Source organism: Nomia melanderi, chromosome 1 (assembly GCF_051020985.1).
Source record: "Nomia melanderi isolate GNS246 chromosome 1, iyNomMela1, whole genome shotgun sequence".
Lineage (NCBI taxonomy): Eukaryota > Metazoa > Arthropoda > Insecta > Hymenoptera > Halictidae > Nomia > Nomia melanderi.
The window spans coordinates 36,208,153-36,222,404 of record NC_134999.1 but is presented as its reverse complement, the minus strand read 5'-3'; the positions used below and the strand labels follow the sequence as shown (position 1 = coordinate 36,222,404).

Below are 14,252 nucleotides of genomic sequence, written 5' to 3'. Positions count from 1 at the left end.
TATATCGTGAGGTAAGCACGCGATGACGTGATTCTATCGATTATTAAACGAATAATATGCAGTCGCTCGCACTGCCCTGTACCATGTGCATCGAACCACACAGGCAATTTGGGTATGCATCGTATGCATGAGTTTATGATCGCGCGAAAATCCGGAATGTTCGGCACGGAGTGATACGATGGAAACGAAATAGAGTTCCCGCGAAACTAATTTCATGGAACGGTTACAACCGACGCCTCGAAAATGCCGTAACCCCTGCCCCCTCCCCTTCGCCCGCGATTCTAAAATTAGGAGTTACACGAACGCGGGGGCGCGCGAATCCCTTTTTTTTCCCTTCCGACTCGCCTTTTTTTTTTGCTCTCGCTCGCGTCCCCGCCCCTGCGGCGCGGATCCTCCTCTGCGCGATACACAACGGACCCGGTGATCCAGACAATCGACTATTCTTCCATTCTGAAATCAAACCACTCGCGACGGAATTGGAAATAGGTTGGCCTTAACTCGTTTATCCGAATCTATTTGTTTGTTTCGCGCGATAATTCGATTTCCGTCTCGCGCCGATGATATTGCGTTCCCACGGTGTTCTTATTTAACCTCCCATTCATTATTCTCGGAAGGAAGTGAGCTAAATATTTCACGGAATCGCGTTAATTACGCGTCTCCAGGGGATACAGACGGAATACAATGAAATCAACGATCAGACTTCCTTTCCAAGCCGGTAAACCGATATCGTACGGGACGAGGTTTTATTCGAATGTAATGCGATTGTAAAATCGCAAATAATCTCGAAGAATCGTCGGATATTTGATTCGGAACATGCCGAAGATTATTTTATCCTCGTTACCAATAATCGATACAACGACAGTTCCGTCGAACGGCGGCGGAGCCGACGAATTTTTCAGAAGGCTAGAAACACCCGTGGCGCGGCGTCGAAAATAGTGACGCGTGCAATCTGAACGCGTATCGATCATCCGGTCGGACGATCGAAAGACACCGATCGTAGGAGAGAGCCGGTAGATGGAGAGCCGGGGACGCGAAGGGTCGGCCGATTTATCGCGAAATGGGAGAAGAATCGAACGGAAGAACGCCGCGGGGTCTGTGCACACGGCGCGATGATCCAAACGCCACCCTCCGCGCGAGGGGACGAACGCCGGAGTTCGGGGCGGGCGGCAGGGGCGAGAGGGTGCAACAATAGCGAGACAGTTACTGTCAACACACTCGGCGCACATTAGTTGTTTCGCGGAAGCGGCTAAAATGTAAAACGAGGAGATACTCCGGGAACAAAAGGAGGAACGTTGGAGGTGGAAAAGGTATAGGATCAATACAATAGTATATTTGTACAGACCGACTGATGAGGGGTGGTGACTCGCGAGTGGGAGGCACACGGCTCGGGGTCGGCTGTGCCGGGGGGGATCGGGGATGCGTCTGTTGTTTACCGTGGAAAGGGCCAGAGGGTTGCGGAGGTAGGAAAAAAACAAGCAAAGACGATAGCGCTGTAATAGGTCTCCGTGCTGCGACAAACCATTCCCGCCGCCGTAGAATTGCGAGGCTGAAACGGTTGGGGCTGTTCTTCTTCTTCCAAGTAGAAACATCCCTCGTTATTGTATCGGTTACGCTCGTTAAACAAACCGTTTCGTGTTTGTGGCTCGCGTTCTAAGTGATTTCGGAGAGACGTAAGTGGAGGAATGTTTGTGATCGTTGTTATTTGTGTTTATCGTATTGTTACGCGTTATGGGAAACGGTGATAAGAAGGGAAGATTGAGATTAGAGGGAGTGAAGTATGATCGAAAGGTATCGTTGAGTTTGAAAGTTTACGGATTTATTATTGGGAACGTCGCGATAAAAATGAAGTGGAAAGTTTGTTAAGTAGAATGGGAATAGTATGCGATCTATAAATAATTTCTTTGTCTTTCTGGAGTACGTTCGTTAGACTATATTGCACAGATACTGTCGCGACTGTAACTGTCGGCGGGTAAGGTTACACTAATTATTCAGAAAACTTTCTCCAGGGAAAAGGCTATTTATATTCGAAAGCGACGCAACTCTCCTCTAATCTGTTGACGATATAAACGAAGAAAACACGCGGTTATAAACACCGGAGCGAGCCGCGCGCGCCGCTAACACTGCTCCCGTTCTATAGACGCGATCGTGTTTTATTGATCAAGGTCGCGTAATTATTGTGTTTAGGGTCGGCAAAAGTGGGGGAGTCGGAACGTTTTTCCTGTAGCTCTAGTACACATGTACGTATTCGGGTCAACAACGGGTGATTTAATCTGCGAAGAGGGACGAGTTAGTGGGTCGGAATTGAAACCTAGATCCCTTTCCCATTGAACAATTACACCGACGAATTATCCGCGCCGCAATGAAATCCGGCGTCCCGACGCGACCGGGACACCGCAATCCTACCGAGAATCTATTTCCAGCGAAGTTTATCGAAAAACGATCACGCGTTCCCGCGCGAAACTTCGTCGGAAAAGAGAGGAAAAGATAAACAAAAACCGAGCGACGAAGTCCAAGTATTCTAGATAACGCGGCGAGGAATAATGGAAATTTTAGCGGCGAGGAAATAATCAGACGATCGGCGATTCCATGCGGCGGCAAGCTCGCATATACACGGCCTCTCGAAATCATTATGTCATATCCACTTCATTTGTCCAACCCTATCACGTGTATCCGTCCATCCGTGCGTGCGTGCGTGCGTGCGTGCGTGCGAGCGCGCAACTCGCGACTCGCCTACCTAACCCCATTGAATGGAACGTACACAGGCGTATCCGCTCACTCGGCCAGAGCTTTTCTCGCTTTTTGTTTTTTTCTTTTCTCCTTTTTTTTTTTTTTATTCAGGTTTTTGCCCCCGCCAAACAACGGGGCCGAGCGCACAAAAGGATTCTCCCGCAGTTGCAAGCTGCGCGGCGCGGCGCGCGGCGGCACGGCGCGCGCGGGCATCATTAAACAAAAATGAAAGACAGGGCCTAATTAATAGTGTTGTCGGCGGCGGCGACACGGGGCACACTGCGAGCTACCGGTCGGACGTGGCGCCGGCCACGCTTAAAGCTCACGTGAAACGGCGTGTCCATAAATAATAGCGTGACTGCAAATATTCGTTTAATAAATAAGCCCGCGATTCTCTGATAATCGAGCCGGATCGTAATTAATCAGCGTTATCAACGCGGCTTGCCGTGCGCTCGCGCTTTGTAACCGGAGGCTCCCGGGGGGGTCGGCGGTCGGGACGAAAAAATGATTTTCCCGTAATTTATCAGCGCGTCGCGGAGAAAGAGAAAAATAATATACCACGCGGGCACGGCTTAACCGATGGATTCCTTTTGCGATATATTATTTCGAACGAGCGGTAACGGCGGAGAACACCGTTTGCCAACGAAATTTCGACGTGTCGCGCTGCGTCGGTCGCGGCTCGGTGACCGCGCAGCTGGCCTCTTCGAGTTACGCGGCAATTAGCAAATATGCAATAACTATGATTAGAGTAACGGTATCGCAAATAGAATATTTTCATTTGACAGGTATGTAATCTGTGACGCGCGCTGCGCCGACGGGAACAGTGCGGGGCGGTCGAAGGGAGGGTGAGGATCGTTCCGCAACAAAGAGCTCGGTTTGCAAAATGAGGATCGAAAATCAAAGCCCACTTAATAACGCGCTGATGAAATCATTCGCGGCTCGCACATTTCGAGCATCGAAAATGTCAGATGTTGAGGGCCATCGACCGGTAATGTATTTTTGATTAAGTAGCCCGAGTGATGGTAATAAATAATAAAACGGAACACTTGTTTACAGGCGACCGCAATTGAAATCCGAGCCTCCAGCCCCGCAGACAAGTATTAGCGAAAAATTAAACAGACGGCCGAGCCTGCGATCGGGTAATAATACAGATATGGTAAATACCATATCGCGAAGAATGATTACCGGCCCATCCAACCCTCTCTCCCTCGCCGGGCCGCTATGTACGCGGCCGATTCCACGCGTTTCGAATGCAAGAAAACACATTTGCCCGTCGAAAATATTATCAATGAAATTTAATTAATTCACGATCGCCGGACGGTAATATCTAGACAATGTAAAAAGATGAATAAACCTTATTCCACCGCGTATTACGTCTGATGGAACGATTGGAAAACACGGTTAACCCACAAACGCGTCGTATTATGATAAAAACTATCTCCCCGCTCTCTCTCTCTCCGTCGAGGGAAGAAAATTACCTGCCACAATTATTCATCGAAAATATTACCGATGAAATTCAATCAATTCGCGCTAACTGCCGGATGGAAAAGTAAAAGGAAAACGCGGGAAAAGAAAATGTAAATCCAGTTTCCCGGGCGCAATTCGCGCGGCAAATTGAAAGGGACGTGGCGGCTCCGGTATCGCGTCCGCGTTGTAAAAACAATTCCCCGCGGGGAACAAATAAATTCCCACGGGCCCGGCCCGTCAATGGGGAACGATGATCCACCTGTGCCAGTCAGGAGATTTCCTCTCCGGGGGCCGTGCTCCACGGTTCAACGACCTTGGGACGGGAGAGAAACCGGGGATGAAAGGGGTGTAACGCGTGTGTCCACAGCCCAAGGTACGATCTCAAGGGGTTGCGGCAGAGAAAATTCGGTGACAGTATCTCAATATACCCTCCGGGGCTGGTGTTCCGACGCGCGCACGCGAGAAATCCGTCGCGGTGGGGTGGGCTGCATCGAGCAAAGGACCCGAATCTCGACGTGGACCCTCCCGATTCCTGGCACCTTTGCTGAAATAATCCTCGCGGACGATATACGGCCGGCTCGGGGGGCTGTGGGGTGGGCGGCGGCGTGGCTGTGCGTGCGCGGCCGGTAGAAGGGTGAAACTTACATATGACAAATTCAACGCGCTCCTTCCTGTCCTTTCTTCCTTCCTGCCGGCGCTGACACCTATGGCCCTGGGCCACAGCTCCGCTATTATTATTTTCATTCCTTCCCGCATGTCTGTCTGTCTGTCTCCTCTGTCTGACTGTCTGGCTCTGCACCTTGCTCACGCCACCCCGGGGGGGCCCGCGGAACTCTTTTTCGGATGTTTTTAACCACCTTCTCGCCGAACCTCTTTCCCACGTACGTGCGCTCTTAGTTTTTTGCGCCGGGGACACGTGACTGCCGGTCCTCAGGACATCGGCGCTGCCTTTGTGCGACGGGAAGAATCTTCCCCCTACGGGACGGGGATGGGGTGCACGGTCAACCACCCCTGCACACGTCACTTTACGCGGCCTCGGAGAAGGGTGTTTTTATCATTTCACGGAGATCTCGCTGCGTTCAAGAAACTGAATTAGACTACTTCTAAGTAGAATTTCTCACGGATTTCTTTAGAAAGATGAATACAGTTTACTTTCATAGATCATTTGCAGGATAATATAGAGAACTGTGTTTGACCTACTGAAATGTTTTATAAAAATCAGTGATCCAGAGTGATTCTAACGTATCAATAATTCCGAACGATCCCGAGACAAAAGCACTCTTAGGGTGGACCCGTTTCCAACGACAGTAGCCCCGCTCGCCATCGCCGCGGGGGAACGTTATTAAAAGAGGGTAAAACGAAGCACCTGAATGGAGAGCGCGGGGGAGGAGGGGGGGGGGGTGGGGTGGCGCGTAACCCCTTGAGGACTTAATAAGAAGGGTAATAATAACCAATTTTATCGAACGTCAGTCCGTTTCTTTGATATACCGGGCCGGCCGCACGAAGGTAAGCTCACATTAATTTCCCGGCAAATAACCGGGATTCACGGGACGCGCGGAGGGTTGATCGCGGGGCGCGGCGAGCCGGGTTACGGCCGGCGGATACGGCGCACCGTGTCCAGAAAATACGGTCTCCCGTCTCCGTGGAAAATAATGCCATCAATATAAAAAAGGCGACCCGGCCGCGGCGCGGTAATAGAAACCGATTTGTCAGGAAGCTTTTACATTTCGACGCAGCGGGTTTCGCATCTGATAGCCCGTTTTATCCCGCGGGACCCCGTCCCGTGTACCATTCCCCTTCTGCCCGGCCTCTCGGCCGGCCGTTCTCCATCGGCCACCGGTACAGGGAGAATTCTCAACCCCCCGGTTCTCACCCCTACAGCCTCCGTCTCCGACCGCACCGGGTCGTGTGTCCGAGTCATCCCGGCCTGGCACGGCCAATTCCTCGTCTTCTTCGCGTATAAAGCCTCGGCAGATAGGGAATCTTGTAAAATGGCCCCGGCGAAAAGACAAATATTACCGGGGATCGGTGACAGTGAGACGCGATTTATTTCCCGGGATTCCGCGCGAGCTTCGCCGACGACACCCTGGATGCGATAGCCCCTCGTGCACGGATTTCCCCGTAGCCCTCCGCGGCTAACTGGTGGGAACGGGTTGGAACTGTGCGTATTTACAGTGAATAGTGACGGGTACTATGTGACATCTTGATCAACGTGTAGCTTACTTAATGTCATCACTTTGGTAGTGACTGCTGTATTTACAGTGAATATTTAATGTAATGAGAACATCCGGCGAGTTTCAGTGAAAATCGAGTAGATTTTCTAGAGAGAAATTTGATTCTGAACGAACGTTTGTAAAGTATGCCTCTACGTATTCAGAGCGTTACATCATTGCTAATAACCATCAATAGGAAAACACGTCTTTAGACACCGCGGTATTATTAGCCGAGCGCGAGGAGCGGAGAAAACAAAGGGAAAAAAAGGAGGAATTACGATCCAACGGAGCGCAGCCGTTCGACCCGTTTTAAAACTTAAAACCCGTCCATTCGCGATGTTCGTGGGAAGGGCGGCGCGGAGAATGGCGGAAAAGCTTCGAGGCGAGGAGCACGGGGGTGGGTTAAGGGGGCTACTGTTAATTGAAAACTACCGAAAAGCACAATTGCAGGAGAATTATTTCTATTCATTAGCCGGTTGGTCGAGCCAGCAGCCCGGCCGCCGAAAAACTTTTCCTCGACCAGGCGTTTTTTCCTCCTGCTCTCGCCCGCCCCCGCGCGCGGCTTCCTCGTGCCGCCCCTCGCCCGCAGCCCCGCCGCGCCACGGACTCCGCCCCCTCTATACGGCGGTCGCGCGTGGCGTAATTATGTAACATAAATACAATCCCTCTAGCGACGTAATTTTTGCGGTATAAGCTCAAAAGCCCGGGCCTCGACCGCCGCGCGTCGTCGGCCGCGCGGGGCGGGCCGCCGCCCCTCCGCGGAGAAAGAGAGGGCTTTTTTCAGGAACGCTTTCGCAAATCAATTTATGGCGTAACGCGGACGTTCTCATTGTCCGCGGCTACTAGCCGACGCTCGGCCTCGTGGCTAAACCTTTTGTAACACCGCGGGCCATTGTTGTGACAGAAAATTATATCGTAATGCTTATTTATGGAAATTCTGCGTCCGCCCTTTGTCCCACCCCTTGTCAACCGCCAAATGCAAATCGCCTGATAATGGCGTTTTGCTTTTTTCACCGTGGATATCGCGGTTTCGAGTTATTTCGATTTCCGATTAAAAATGTGCGACGCAAGTGGTTTCGGGATGTATCTTTCGACATAGGGGTTGAAGAGTATCGATTGCATCTAATATGAGTACTCAAGAATTTATGTTAGACGTTGGGAAAAATTGAAATTGAAAGGTTATTTTTGATCTTGATATTTTCTGTAGATCTAGACAGATTGTAAAGGATATCTGCTTATTTTACTCTTGGTACAATTAAAAAATACTAAACGTCCACGATGCATTACGTTCGTCTGAATGATAGCGCGGAATAGACACTCAGAACCCAATCCGTATCATTATGCAATGAAAACGGAGAACAACGATGCACCTGTTCAAGCACAATTACCCGAAACTTCGAACACTTGGCGGCACGATATCGAGCGGCATCGAAACGAAAGAAGCCCCGGGGAAGATGCTTCCGGGAATTCCGGCGGGAGTATTTTCGTCAGTCAATGAATTTACAACCCCTCTTTACCGAGTTCACCCTTAACCGCTTAACGAGAACTGCTTCACGGCACGTGAGAAAAAAAAAAGAAGCTAACTGGTTCGGTCGGAAGGCGGCGGTCGCGGCCGTGGTAGGGCGTGTAAGCGGTCTTGAGGGGTGAATTAGCGCGAAATAAGTGCAGAAGAGGTTCAACAGCCGCGGCGGGGGTGGGTGGGCCAACGATAGAACGGGAGAAACACAGGCGTTCGGGTTCCGTGTACGTGCACGTAACACAGGATCACGCCGGTGAGCCCCATAAGAAGCTCGTAAGGGGGTTGAGAGCCGGCTCGGCGGCCGAATGAGACGGTTACCTAGGGGCAGGCACGGCGGAGCCGTGGCAGCGGGAGCGAGACGGCGGAAAACGATGTAACGCGCATAAAGTAAATTGCCGCGAAATCTGCGCGAGCTTCCAGAACCGGCGCGGATAAGCGAAACAAATAAAATAAGAGCGAAAGACGAGCCGGGAGGAGATAACGCGGGAAGAGGTGAAAAGGGTACCGAGGGTAATGTGATTTAAGGGCTGTAAGGTACTGCATTTCAAACGGGGCCGAAGGAGCCGGGGCTTTTTGGAACCTCTCCATGATGCGGTTCTATGATCGCCTCGGTTCCGTAGTTTATGCTTATCGATTAATCGCTGGAATTTGGGATCTCTTTGGAGGTTGATTTTTCGAATAAAAGTAATTGTTCGTGGTATCATGGAAATTGAGAGAATGAAGTTCTTTAGTGTAAATCTTGGATACATTTAGCTTTTGCACAGTTAGGCAATTGTCATAGAAAAAAATGGAGTGAGATAATAAAAGTTACAGGGAAACGCTATTTTATCGATTAATCGGTGGAACTTAGAGGTCTCTTTAGAGGTTGATTTTTCGAATAAAAGTAATTGTGGTATCATGGAAATGGAGAGAATGAAATTCTTATTGCAAATCTTGGATACATTTAGCTTTTGCACAGTTGAGCAATTGTCATAGAAGAAAATGGAACGAGATAATGAAAGTTACAGGGAAACGCTATTTTATCGAATAAAGAGTTCAAAGTCTAAAGAAGCCTAAACTCACGGGAGAAGCAACATTGCGAACGCGCGTCAAAGAAATCCAAGGGATCCAACCACTCAGCATCCGGTTGCCAGCGCAACAAACCGATTTGCGTCGCGCGGCTTCGCGAGAAACACCGAAAAACACGTTTCGCCGGCGCGGCTCGAGTGCCGGGGAATCAGTGCACTCCACGGATCCCGGAGAACGCGTTAATTGCGAGAAACAGGAAGCGCGCGGGATACCAGAAAACAGAGAGCGTAACGGCGTGGTTTATCTCCACCCCCCGGTTGACGCGGCTTTTTTCCTCTCTTTTTCTCTAAAGGACACTCGGCGCCAAAGTGGGATGCTAATAACATAAACGAGGAAGCGGCCGGAGTGTTGCAGCTTGCCTTTTTTCCCTCTCCGCCCCTCCCAACCCCCGGACCGGGACGCGTGTGTGCGCGCGTATATACGGTCGTTTCTTCGTTTTTTTTCCTCGCGCGGGAGCTGGCCCAGCCGCCGCGCATAAAGTGGCGAATATGGGGTGTGAAATGCATGTCGGTTTCACGAGGGGGTTGCCGGGGACGGTAATAGGTGGGGGTGCCATACCACGCGGACTCTCCGGGAGTCGGGTCCTGGAACGGGCTCGGGTTGCACGAGTCAACTTGGCGCTCATTGGCTACTTGCCGGCGACCGCCGCTCGCTAAACATTAGTATTCTCTGCTAATTAAAATGTAACTGAAATTGTAATGGTCTGCGTGCGCCGGCGATACGGGGAACGAGACCGGTGGTCGCTCGGCCGCGTTCCGTGGTGGGGGAGGGAGGAGCGACGCCGCGGCGGAGAGCGTTACACCGTGCACGGGCTAACGGACGATGTGTGCTTTTTCATGCTCGGATTGTGGACTGAATAGAGGAAAACGTCCGTTCTGGAAAAAGACTGCATCACGCCCGGGATTGTTCCTATTACTTTTACCCCGGCGTATTATGGATATTGTTGCGATAGCCGGCCGGGAATGAGCGGGCTCGAGGTTAACGCGCGGTCACGGGGAATTCGACGTAACGCGTTCGAATCCTCTTTTACCATGCAGAGAACATTCTAAATGATTCCTCGTTTCTATTTTTTTCTCCTTACTCTCTCACTCTCTCTCTCTCTGGCGAATCATGGGGCTATACGATGAAATACATGGAAGAGTAATCTGGATGAAATACCGAAAGCAAATGGTGGTCGGGTTGAATGCGAAAGTTTCGTTTGTTTTTTTGGAAAATGAAAAGCTGACGGCAGGGAACTGATCAGAGTGATATATCCGGGCAGTTCGCAGTTTCGCTGAGTTTCGTCGAAGCCGGGGACATCAATTTAACGGCGTCTACTGATGAGAGACTTAGACATTAGGAGTTCGCCGGGGGTGCGGGGAACGAAATAGAGGGGCGGGCATTGGAATAATATTGTATAATACTTGGTAAGTCGTAAACTTCCCTTGCTTCTTGGCCGGACGAAATTCCGAAAGTTTCGTATCGACGCTCGTACAACAAATGCGATTATCGATGTCTCGCATCGTTCATCCCCCTAAAACGGCGGAGAGTAAAGCGCCGCTCCCGACCCCACGCGTTCGTTCAACCCTCTCGCTCCGTTTCTAACGGGCTTCGGGTACTTTGTTTTGGATCTCGTCCAAAAATAATATCGCGCGGATTAAGCTCGATATAAGATATCGCCGGGAAGTACGCGGAGCCCGACGCGTCTCGCGGAATAATAAAAAAAAAAAAAGAAGAGGAAAAAAGAGAAGAACGAGAATGTATGGAAATGAAAAATGAAAAGTGCGAGGCGACGCGTTCGAGAAATATCGTTCAACTCACATTAACGAGCCATGTCACTCTGTCTCAGAAGCCTGGGGAGAATACACCACTGACCTGGAACAAAAAGAGATCACGGAAATGAATATTTTCGTCGAAGCGAATTCATTCTTCGCGCAAATTCAAACGGTAGAAGTCCCTTGTTAACGACAAAGGAGAATTATTCTACGCGAAAAAGTCCGAAATGTGGAATCAAATTTTCTGAATCCCTCTTCGAGATAATAACGTTTGAATATTTCAAGCTGCGTTCATACCCGAGCAAACATTCGAAGTTTATCAGCTCAGAAGCGGGATCTACCAGAAAAAAGAAATATTATTCTACATTTCCAACAAATTTTTTCACGCAGATTTTTTACTCCCACGCGAGCGCTCCGCGGGGAACTCGTGAAACGATCCCGGAGCCCGCAGGATTCGAAACCACGCTAATAAAACACCTCCGATCCCTCGCAAACACGATACGCAAAAAGCATTCGGTTCCCTCCTCCCTGGAAAATAATTCTCACATAATACCGACGGGGGAAAACGGCTCGCCAAGTGACCGAGGCATTTTCTTAATTAAATCTGCCGGCTCCTAAACTTGAATCCGGTCGCGTCCAGGACACAATGTGTCCGCGATATTTAGGGTGGTGCGCCGGGAAGCCATTCCGACGTATCCTTCGAACTGGACTCTCGCGCGCTCTCGCGGGGGAGGGAGCGGGACGGAGAGAGACAGAACCCGCCAATGAGGCGACGGTGCCGTTAATTAACGAACTCGAAAAGTAACGTACTGAAAGTACAACTCGACGGAGCATTGAGGGGTTCCGGGGACTGGTTCGAGGAGGAAAGGGAATGAACGAGCCGGGCGTAGGACGGAAGCGCGCGCGTATAAAGGGTCGGTGTCTGGCCAGACGGGCAGAAATGAAGCAGCAAGGGTTTTGTTTGTCCGGCTGTCCACCCCTTTCCTTCCCCCAGCTTCACCCCCGCGGGCTGGAGCCCTCGCTGTATGAACCTCGCGGCCCCCTTCAACCCCTGCCTCCACCTCTAACTCCATCCTCCAGCACCAGCGACCCCCCTCCTCTTCAAACCCCCCCTCTATCATGGTCCTCCGACCTCCACCCCCTCCGTGTTACACCCTTCTTACACCCTGAACCTTCTCCAACCCCCTGTTGCCGCGTAACAATGCACGTGTGTACACTGTTTGCCCACATCCTCCCGCATATATCTTCGCGAGCTATAATATTGATTACTTCGAGCGAATTCCTGGGTGAAACGCGAACGCGAACGCGTGCTCCTTCGATTGCGTACGTTGGTTCCCTTTAGAATTCTTCCCGCTGTCGGCGGCTTTGGTGTCGGGGGCTAGAGGATCAACCCAGTTTCGAGGGAAATGTGTCGAGAGGGTTATCGGTTTCGAATTTCAGGAAATTTCTGGAGATTCGAAGATTTCCTTTGAAAGGACTGGTGTGCGAATGTAGGGTGATTAGAGGTGTGAATATGTTTCACTAGAATTTTTGTAGATAGTTCGAGGAATGTGTTTTCTAAATATCGATTAATATGTAATTCCTATAAAAATTGTAACAATAGATTATTTTCAGTTCCTTCAGACATTCATTATAGTATCCTAGTGAAACTATTTTCAAAATCATTTCGAATATTCAATGCTTCGAAGACATCGGTAATTGCTAAAGAAATCGAAACCAGTCATTTTGACTGGTACGTTAGTTCTAGTGTTAAAACGCGAATAGTTGATGTCGAAAAGAGGGCTACCAAAGATTTTTCCTGGACGTTACTCCAGTTTCCGACGTAAAGGGTATTCCGCTGTCGCCCGATTAACCGTCTGACGTTAACGTTCCTCCATCCGATCCCGCGGAAAACCGTGGACGCGGCCGGCGCGATTTAAAGCGACGTCGTGTGTCTACTTTGTGCTTAACGCGGCGCTTCAATTCCGCGAGCAAATTGGACGAAAGTTTATTGTTTCTGCGGGTACCGGCGGCGGTACATTTTCCGCGCAGCCAATTTTGCACAAGTCATCCACACATCGCTGAAAGTCCCGGCTAATAATTGGCAAATGAAAAATGCAACAATGCCGAGGCGGCTGTGCGGGACCCGGGGCCGGGCAATATCCAGCTAAAAGACTCGTCATTCCGCTCGAGTAAACGGCCACACGACTTAAATTGCGTCACGGCTCTCCGGCCATCCCGCCAACGTTTAATTCCATTCGCGATTCTTCCTCTCGCCCCCCACGCCTCCGCCGTTCCGGCTGTCGCCGCTCTCCTCCTTTCTCCCGGTTCCCCTCTTTCTCTCACCGATTCGCGTCGCGGCCGAGCCGGCGTGTCGCGAATCGAAGTACAAAGAAGCAATAGTAGAAATAAGATAATTGCTATTACAATCGCAATTTCATCCAGGACGATGAGACTGCGAGGGAAAGGTTAACGATGCGAGAGGGATGAAGAAGGGAACAGAGAAACAGAAAAAGAGTGAGAGAGAAAGATGAACACAGAGGAGGGAAGAGAGGACGAGAAAGAGGGACAGGTTTCGAAGGAAGGACGAGAGGAGCAACGGGGTTGACGTAGCTAACTGCCACAGAGAGTTCAACTACAAAGTACGTTAATGTCGTGCTCGCACCCCCACGCAACCCTCAGCGCCGCAGACAGTTTGTTGTCGAAGCTTCGGGGATTACACAAATGAGGTTGTTCAGCGGGAGAAAATGTACATTCCGCTACAAAGCCGCTCGCCACGCGCGGAATTAAAGGAGGAAGGGGTTTCGCCGGGCGAGGGTGGATGGCGGAGGAGAGCAGCAACGGCGGCACCGGCGGCGGGCAAGGTGAAAAAGTTCCGCTATCGCTCGCATCGCGGACAATATTTTCTTTGCTGAAAGCCCGCGCCCCGTAGAATGGATTTCCATCGAGCTCTGCGCTTAAACCCTTCAAGAACGAAGCTTCCCGCTTTTATCGGGAACCACCCTCTTTCGTCAATATTGCTCTGTACATGTTTTTACACGCGCCTTCCCGGGAAATCATCGCCACCGCGCCCTCGATACGACGTGGTCAGCTTCGAGTAATCAGCCGGTGAGCGGATAAACCGGGGAATTATCGTTCGCGATTATTGTAACCTTAAGAAACGCTTTCGATAACCATTTATCTATCTTTCAGTAAAAACGTTCGGATGAAAGTAAACTCGAAGGAATTTCAAATGGAATGATTAGATATTTAAACACTAAGATAACGAGAATCCATAAATACATAATCATTCCTAAATATATTTAACACTAGGTTTACGGAACGCGTCAAATTTATGCATATTGGATTTTAGAAATATTATTTTGTAAATGTTCACGCCGATTTTGATTGATGCGATCACACTGACATGTACCCAAATTACCTACTATCGAATCTCCAGTTTCCACAATCTAAATAAACGAGCATCAATTCTTTTAGGAATAATAGAATGAAGTGTACAATAAATGCCCGTGAACCTAGTGTTAA

At 50.1% G+C, this 14,252-nt stretch overlaps 1 protein-coding gene across 19 annotated transcripts in view; it reads right to left on the bottom strand.

Moving 5' to 3' along the window:
- Positions 1–14,252, bottom strand: part of FoxP (forkhead box transcription factor P) — a 273,351-nt gene that overhangs the window by 180,878 nt on the left and 78,221 nt on the right. For 6 of the 19 annotated variants that reach the window (XM_076373490.1, XM_076373494.1, XM_076373492.1 and 3 more), the window contains one exon: positions 10,795–10,848. The exons of the other annotated variants lie outside the window; for them this stretch is intronic. The gene's annotated coding sequence lies outside the window, so the exon portion shown is untranslated. The remainder of the gene's footprint in view (positions 1–10,794; positions 10,849–14,252) is intronic. 19 annotated transcript variants of the gene reach the window in all.